This window comes from Triticum urartu, chromosome 6A (genome assembly GCF_056163025.1).
Source record: "Triticum urartu cultivar PI428250 chromosome 6A, HENAU_Tu73, whole genome shotgun sequence".
NCBI lineage: Eukaryota > Viridiplantae > Streptophyta > Magnoliopsida > Poales > Poaceae > Triticum > Triticum urartu.
The window spans coordinates 288,466,440-288,475,730 of record NC_141878.1 but is presented as its reverse complement, the minus strand read 5'-3'; positions in this window follow the sequence as shown (position 1 = coordinate 288,475,730).

The following is a 9,291-nucleotide window of genomic DNA, read 5'->3' as shown; positions in this document are numbered from 1 at the left end:
GGGAGCATCACACCGAAGAAGAAGCAACCAGGGAAAGAGAGGCATTTTTAAGGATTGCATACCCAGAATTGTTTTCCCAAGTAACCGAATCTCGAGGACGAGGTTCATCTTAAGTGGGCGAGGTTTGTGACAGCCTGGATTTTTGCCTTCTCTCTTTTTCCGGACTTGTCTTCTCTCTTTTTCTGGACGTGGTTTTTACCATGGTTTTTGCCCTGAATTGATTTGGGTTTTGGATCATTTCAAATGGACTTGTCACTTGGGTATATCCTTGGCTTTCACCCAAGTGACCTATCTACCTTATTCCTCTAATAGATCCACAAAAAAATCAAATGAATATTTTTCATAAAAGAAAAATATTCATTTTTCTCTCTGAAATTCAATCCAGAAACTTGTGCTCCAAAGCAACCCCCATTTTTCTTGCCTATAAAAATCTGAAATAATTCCTGAATATTCATAGAACCCACACCTTCCCATACAAAAATATTGCATCACTTTTTGTTATAATTTTTCTCTAGAAAATCATTTCTCTTCTGGCCCAAAATTCTAGTTTTTACAGCAAGTACATTTTTCCTTGAGCTTTTGGCCTTGATCTTTCTTGAGCTTAAACACCCTCCTAAGAAACCCTGAACCCCAGGAGATCAGCCCTAATGGCCTTCTAGAAGGTGGCCAAACTTGACGACCAAGTTTCTGGTCAGAACCTTGCCAGCTTAGTGAAGGAAATATGCCCTAGAGGCAATAATAATGTTATTATTTTATTTCCTTATATCATGATAAATGTTTATTATTCATGCTAGAATTGTATTATCTGGAAACATAATACTTGTGTGAATACATAGACAAACTAAAACGTCACTAGTATGCCTCTACTTGACTAGCTTGTTAATCAAAGATGGTTATGTTTCCTAACCATAGACATGTGTTGTCATTTGATTAACGGGATCACATTATTAGTAGAATGATGTGATTGACATGACCCATTCCACTAGCTTAGGACCCGATCGTTTAGTATGTTGCTATTGCTTTCTTCATGACTTATACATGTTCCTATGACTATGAGATTATGCAACTCCCGTTTTTCGGAGGAACACTTTGTGTGCTACCAAACGTCACAACGTAACTGGGTGACTATAAAGGAGCTCTACAGGTGTCTCCAAAGGTAAATGTTGGGCTGGCGTATTTCGAGATTAGGATTTGTCACTCAGATTGTCGGAGAGATATCTCTGGGCCCTCTCGGTAATGCACATCACATAAGCCTTGCATGCATTGCAACTAATGAGTTAGTTGCGAGATGATGTATTACGAAATGAGTAAAGAGACTTGCCGGTAACGAGATTGAACTAGGTATTGAGATACCGAGAATCAAATCTCGGGCAAGTAACATACCGATGATAAAGGGAACAACATATGTTGTTATGCGGTCTGACCGATAAAGATCTTCGTAGAATATGTGGGAGCCAATATGAGCATCCAGGTTCCGCTATTGGTTATTGACCGGAGACATGTCTCGGTCATGTCTACATTGTTCTCGAACCCGTAGGGTCCGCACGCTTAAGGTTTCGATGACAGTTATATTATGAGTTTATGAGTTTTGATGTACCGAAGTTAGTTGGGAGTCCCGGATGTGATCACGGACATAACGAGGAGTCTCGAAATGGTCGAGACATAAAGATTGATATATTGGATGGCTATATTCGGACACCGGAAGTGTTCCGGGTGATTTCAGAGAAAACCGAAGTGCCGGAGGGTTACCGGAACCCCCCCGGGAGAAGTAATCAGCCATATGGGCCTTAGTGGAGAGAGAGAAGGGCAGCCAGGGTGGGCCGCGCGCCTCCTCCCCCCTTGGTCCGAATTGGACTAGGAGAGGGGGGGGCGGCGCCCCCCTTTCCTTGTCCCTCCCCACTTCCTTTCCCCCTCCTAGTAGGAGTCCTACTCCTACTAGGAGGAGGACTCCTCCTTGGCGCGCCAATAGGGCCGGCTGGCCTCCTCCCCTTGCTCCTTTATATACGGGGGTAGGGGGCACCCCTAGAGACACAAGTTGATCCACGTGATCATTTTCTTAGCCGTGTGCGGTGCACCCTTCCACCATAATCCTCGATAATTTTGTAGTGGTGCTTAGGCGAAGCCCTGCGACGGTAGAACATCAAGATCGTCACCACGCCGTCGTGCTGACGGAACTCTTCCCCGACACTTTGCTGGATCAGAGTCCGGGGATCGTCATCGAGCTAAACGTGTGCTAAAACTCGGAGGTGCCGTAGTTTCGGTGCTTGATCGGTCGAGCCGTGAAGACGTACGACTACATCAACCGCGTTGTGCGAACGCTTCCGCTGTCGGTCTACAAGGGTACGTAGATCATACTCTCCCCTCTCGTTGCTATGCATCACCATGATGTTGCGTGTGCGTAGGAATTTTTTTTTTTGAAATTACTACGTTCCCCAAGACTTAGTAGAGTCAAGTATGGTCGGCCCGGGCACGAGCTATCACCTCTCTTAGACTAGACACTACACGGACAAACGCGTAGACAAGGTTTGGCCGAGCCTGGGCGTTGTTTTGACCATGCCAGCTAGGTGACCACGCGAGGACACGGCGCCTGGCAACGTCTCGACGCGCTCTGGCTAGCATTTTCCCCTCTGTTTCGCGCGTGCTCGTTCCAGCGCTCGTCGATGCCTGCTGACACCGGAGCCGCCGCAGCAAGCACGGGCACATCATGGCGAAAATGCCACAATGCGCACGTGCACTTGTCCACTTCCTCCACCGCCTCCTGTGCTCGTCCACGAGCGTGGGCAAGCTCCTGCGTTGACGCTGAGTGTTTGCCCCCTCGCCTTGGAGCTTCTCGTCATCATTCACCGTGTGTCCAGAGAGCTTCGACGGCGACATGTCCCCCCTCGCTCCGGCTATATATAGCAACCCCGCCTCGAATCCTAGCCAAGCACCACTCCACACCATCTGCACGAACACATAGACGAGCAGCAGCTCGGTCAGGCAGGCCTCTGGCCGTCGCCCCGACCAGAGGACTTCGGCGATCCCCGCAGGCCAGCCGCCGCTCTCCGGTGCCTCTCGAGCTCAAGCAACTGCTTGGGCGGGGCCTTGGTGGTCTGTTGGTGCTGCCTAGACGACGCTGAGCCCTCGGAGCCGTCCCTAGCCGTCGTCTTCAACCTCTCCAGAGAAACCCGTATGCCACCGTAGCTTGCGAGCTCAACCACGAGGAGCTTTGTCCACCCCACACCAAGCCACGAGTACGGGCAGTTGCGCCACGAGCCCCGGTTCAATCATATCCATCTAGCCTAGGCCCAACCCCCTCGCCGCCGGTGTGAGCTCCAACGAAGCCCCGCCTCTCTCTGATCTCGCTATCCCTCTCTCTCTCTCCTGACTCGCAGGACACACCTGTCGGTCTCACCACTCGCGCCCGAAGCGGTACGAGTGGAGGCGCCTTTCCCGTTTACGTCTTCGACGTCACCCCCCTAGTTTTCTGTTTAATTCAAATATTATTCAGAAAATTGACTAAACTTTGACTAGACACCACTTCAAAACCATAAGTCCAAATGATTTGATTCTTTATGCATTGTGTTTGTTCCAGAAAGCTCTAGCAGCACACCAAAATGTGGATTTTTCCTTGCTGCCTACAATTTCTGGTGATTTTCAGAATGTGTAAATTCTTTTCAGAAGGACAAGCTTGTCTTGAAGCAAACAAAGAGGGGTGTGATCCTCCTCTACACTAAGGCAAGCCACACCAGCATTTTTATGGTGTTATTTCAATATCTATGATTTTCTACTTGAATATGAGTTCTTATTTGCATTTAAAATTTGATAAATAAATTTGGTTAATTGCTAGTTACTTTACCCTGCTTGATATGCTTGTTTTAGCTACTGGTTGAATGCATGAACTTGTTTGGCTAAGTAGAGTAAAACTTTGCACTAGATATATGGCTATGGAAATTAATGATAGTTATTTTATTAAGTGATATTTTCAATTAAGTGATGATCTCATAAAAATATTGTTTGATAAATAAAAAAAGTTATAACCAGAGAAGTTTTGGTTGTTAGTATTGCAAGATGTTTATGAGTTTGATCCATGACAATAAGTTGTTTGCATTGCATGTCGATTAGTTGCATGATTATGGCATTATATCATGTTATTGATAAAAAGTTTTTATCAAAGCTAAACCTGATTAAGTTCAACTTGAATATGGTGTTGATCACATCATGGTGCCACTGAATCAGGTTTTCCATTCAGTGCGACCACATTTACCTTATGGGAAGGTCTTGATTCGGTCCTTTGTTGTAGCTCTCACCGGTGCTTCTCGCGAGGGATGGTTATGGGCGTGCGTACCCTGGCCCGATAGGCAGACATAACCTTGTGTGCTCATTTTTGTTTTTATGGTACCTCGTGCCCGTTTGGGACCGTTTTTGCCATGATGGTGGCCGTTGGTGTCTTTGGTAGACACGGGGCCACCCAAGACCTAGCCCTGAGAGGGAGTTGGTCAGAGTGGCCGGGGAGAGTGCATGACAAAGGGAGGGTTTTGTCGGAATGCTCTGGTCCACCCGAATGGGAATGCGAGGCCAGGTGTTCCGTAGTGTGTGTAAAGTGCGCTACCTCTGCAGAGTGTATTTAATCTATCGATCGCCGCATCCTTGGTTATGGGCATAACTCGTGAGTAAGTCACACCATGGATCAACTTTTATAATAAAACTTGCAAACAAAGTGATTGTTGTGATGCATTGGTTCGTGGTGAGTCATGAACTCTTGAGGTGTTCATGAGTGTTTAGTTTCAGGTGTGACCCCGATGCGTCACCGTTTGGTTACGAGGTAACCGTCTGGTAAGCGAGTCCGTGTGACTCGATGCACGTTTTGTTTGCATTGCATCCGTAGTATTTCTTGCATTGAATTAATCAGATTAATTATCATGATATTGTCTGTCATCGTGCTTATGTTTGTTGTGAGCTTGCAAGTACATTGAATGTACTGACCTGGCGTGTTATGCCAGCTTTTAGGCAAGTCAGTTCGCATCAGAACACATCTCGTGTCTAGGCCGTGTCCACGTCGGTGTCCCTGTGCTATGGAGTTCCACTTCGTCGTTCTTCCGCTGCCGCATAGTTCATGTGATCGAGGCCCAGCCATGTTCGTTAAATAATGTACATACTGTTCAGCAGCACCATGTGTGCCGCTTGGCCACGTGTAACGATGTAATTTCAGATTTATGTAACCCGCTAGCATTATAAAGCGGTTGTTTTTGTACCATGTTGTTGTGTATTGCTAGAAGACTTGATCTTTGGGCTGGCAATGCAGGGTAGACCGGTTGCTCTGAGCCGGGTGCCACATGCTATAAATAAGGATATCATCGAAGTAGACCACGATAAACACACAAATGTAAGGGCGAAAGACATGATTCATAAGCCGCATGAAAGTACCCGGTGCTTCCGATAGACCCATAGGCATGACTAACCACTCATATAACCCAAACTTGGTTTCAAAAGTGGTTTTCCATTCATCACCCTCTTGTATGCGGATTTGATAGTAACCACTTTTAAGATAAATCTTGGAGAATATAATGGCACCACTAAGTTCATCAAGCATATCATCAAGGCATTGAATGGGATACCTATAGAGAACGGTGATAGCATTGATAGGTCTACAATCGGAGCACATGCGAAAGCTACCATCTCGTTTTGGCACAAGAATGACCGGAACGGCACAAGGACTCAAACTTTCACGCACATGTCCATGGTCTATGAGATGCTTTACTTGCCTTTGTATTTCTTTGGTTTCTTTGGGGTTGACACGGTAGGGAGCTTTGTTTGGAAGAGGTGCTCCGGGGATGAGGTCGATGCGGTGCCTGATGCCTCGTAGTGGAGGTAGTCACGGAGGTAGCTCGTCGGCGAAAACATCTTGAAATTCCAGCAAAAGAGAAGACAACACAAAAGGTAGAGCGTGAGAGGTGTTAGCTTGTGTTACATTGTCCTTGCATAAAAGGACATAGTGTAGGACACTAGATGGGTTCTCACACACTCCTTGTATCTCACTTTTGGTGGCAAAGAGAACTAAGTTTTTCTTGTCGCTCATTGTGGAGGCACTCGATTTGGGCTTGTGGCACTCACTCTCTTTTTGGTGGTTCGCTCTGTCACTATCTGAAAGTGTGTTATATCGACTAGAGGGGGGTGAATAGGGGATTTTTATGAATTCTTCACTGAGGAATTTGCAGGTGAGGAAATTCCTTAGCGAAGAACTACTAGTAGCGGAATAAGTACTCAAAAGTAAACATAACAGAGCACAAGCATAGACATCATGATGAAATGAAGACAAGCACAGAGTACAGAAAGCATAAACACATGATAACACAGGATGAAGACAAACAAACTGAAGAAATTGAACTGAGGAAATTGAGAAAGTCTTCAATCAAAGTCTTCAAACACAGATACGAACAAGCACTCAACACAGTTATGAGGAAATGAAACAGTTGAGGAAATAGAACCAATTAGCTTGGGGAAGACAATGATTTGGTAGACCAGTTCCAACTATTGTCTCAGTTGTACGTCTAGTTGGAGCGGCTAGGTATTTAAACCCGAGGACACACAATCCCGGACACACAGTCCTCACCGTATTCTCCTTGAGCTAAGGTCACACAGACCTCGCCCAATCACTCGTGGTAAGTCTTCAGGTGACTTCTGAACCTTCACAAACTTGGTCACTTGGCTATCCACAATTCCTCTTGGATGCTCTAGACCTTGACGCCTAACCGTCTGGAAGAAGCATAGTCTTCAAAGGTAACAACCGTCGGATCCACGCGGGATCAATCTCTTCAGTGATGCTCAATCACTTGGGGTTTGTAGGTGTTTGGGTTTGGGTTTTCCTCACTTGATGATTTTTGCACAAAGTCCTCGGAGGATGGGATGCTCTCAAATGACAAGTGTCAGTTTTCTCGGAGCAGCCAACCAGCTAATGGTTGTAGGGGGCGGCTATTTATAGCCTAGGGAGCAGCCCGACATGATAAGACTTAAATGCCCATCAATGATATGACCGTTAGGTGGGTAGATATTTTGGGACAGCTGGCTCATAGCACAACAACGGTCGGAAATTTGAGTATCAAATTCCTCAGGGCTATCATGTTCCTCACTGTGTAGGTAATCCGCACTGGCGAATTCCTAACTCCTTAGTCAGAACAAATTCCTCAGAGACCAGAAGAACTTCGTCTCTTTCATTTAAGAATATGACTGAACTGTATGATATTTCCAATGGCTTCGCTCGAAGGGATTGGTAGGTGTAATATTTTGAGTTGAGCATCACATGAAATTTTTTTCCTTAGTATTTCCTCGACCCCCTTTAACAGTACGGTGTTTCTTATGACTCAAGAAAGAGAAAATGAAACTACGAAAACAAAAGTATTCACGCTTCATGTTCCTCGGATGAATTCCAAGTCTTCAGGATTGCACCAATTTCTTCACTTTCAAAGTCTTTGGAAAGTCTTCAGAAATCCAAAGTCTTCAGTCGAAGAACTTCATTTTTAGGGGTCGACTTTCTCTGTAAATATCAAACTCCTCATAGACTTATAGACCTGTGTACATTCAAAAACACATTAGTCCCTTAACCTATAAGTCTTCAATACACCAAAGTCACTAAGGTGCACTAGATGCACTTACAATCCCCCCCTTTTTGGTGATTGATGACAATATAGGTTAAGTTTTCAACGGGGATAAACATATGAAGTGTAAATACTGATATTGAGGAATTTGATTGCAAGATATAGAAGAACTGTCCCTGAAGATGTGCATGATGAGGAATTTGCTTTTGAACCATTGCACACTTGAAGAATAGAATCATGGAGATCTCCCCCTATATCTTGTAATTCATACACGCATTTGACATATCATAATGAGGAATTTGAAATGCAAAATGAAATATGGTGACTGATGTAATTCAGCATGCGTGCATTAACATATATGAGGAATAAGCATGCAGAAAAACACATCAAACGTATCAGAGCACCAATGGGGTTTAAGTTTACAACTCGATCCAATAAAGTTTCAGAAGAACGAGAGTTGTAATTTAGCCAAAAAACGCCCATATAGACAGACCCACTTGAAGACTAACTCAGAATTCTCCCCCTTTGTCATCGAATGACCAAAAGGATGGAAAATTAGGACTACCGCCCCTGAAGAATATCAAGTTGATGAAGGAGCGCCAGCGTTGTTGGGGTCGTTTGTCATGGAAGGGCCTGCTTCAGTGTCGTCCAAGTCTTCATGCTCGTCGGTGTCGCTTGATGAAGAATAGGAGCTGGACACCAAAGGAGGAACCTTGACCATCTTGTATTTCTTCGATGGAGGTGCAGACCAGTCAAAATCTTCCTTGAGACCCATTTGCTTGAGATCTTCTCACCATACAGATGTGATAGAATAGCCCAGGTGCGACCGAAGACTTCATGGAGGTAGTAATGGTTTTTCTTCACTACATTGTGTGTAGCAGTCATGTTGTCAAGAAATGAACCAGACTGACGCTTAACCCATTTATGGTTTTGATCCACCTTCTGGTGAAGACTAAGCAGAAGCTCATGGCCAGTCATCACACGAGGAGCATTGGCTTGAGGAGTAGACTTGGGCGCATTGGCAGCAGAGTCATGTGTGGAAGAGTCATCATTGGTGGAATAAGATGCAGCTTTGCGAAACTGACCATCCAATGGACAAATGCCTTCATCAATGACTGCAGGGGCCTTGCCCTTTTCATCAGTTGAAGTAAAAGCCTGCTTGAGGACTTCAATCAGGGGCAGATAGCTAAGGTGATTCTGAGAAGCAGCCTTGTAGTTGAGTGAAGACCTTGTCCTGAGGAATCTCATAATCCAAGGTGCATAAGGTGTAGCTCAAATGGAGAAAGTGCAGCATTTGCCAGAGTCCTCATGAAGAAATCATGATAGTTGATAGGAATGCTATGTATGATGTTGAATAGCAGATTCTTCATGATGCCAACTATTTCCTCATCAGATGAGTCATGGCCTTTGATGGGACTCATTGTCCTCGTTAGAATGCGATAGACAGTCCAAGGCACATATAGTAATTCCTTCACGAGGAATTTGGTTCATGGGGCCTGACCTGGCTTTAAAGGCTTCATTAGAACTTGCATGTAGTGATTTGTAAGCTCAGGTTCACTGTCGATGCAACGAGCAGCTTCAAGGGGAGGACTGAGTGGTAAAGCACGAAGCAATTCAGTAGCTGGTGCCGTGTAGTGAGTGTTTTCAGACATCCAGTCCAGCACCCATGGATTCACATCTTCAGAATCTCATGTGATGTGCAGCGTCGCATAAAATT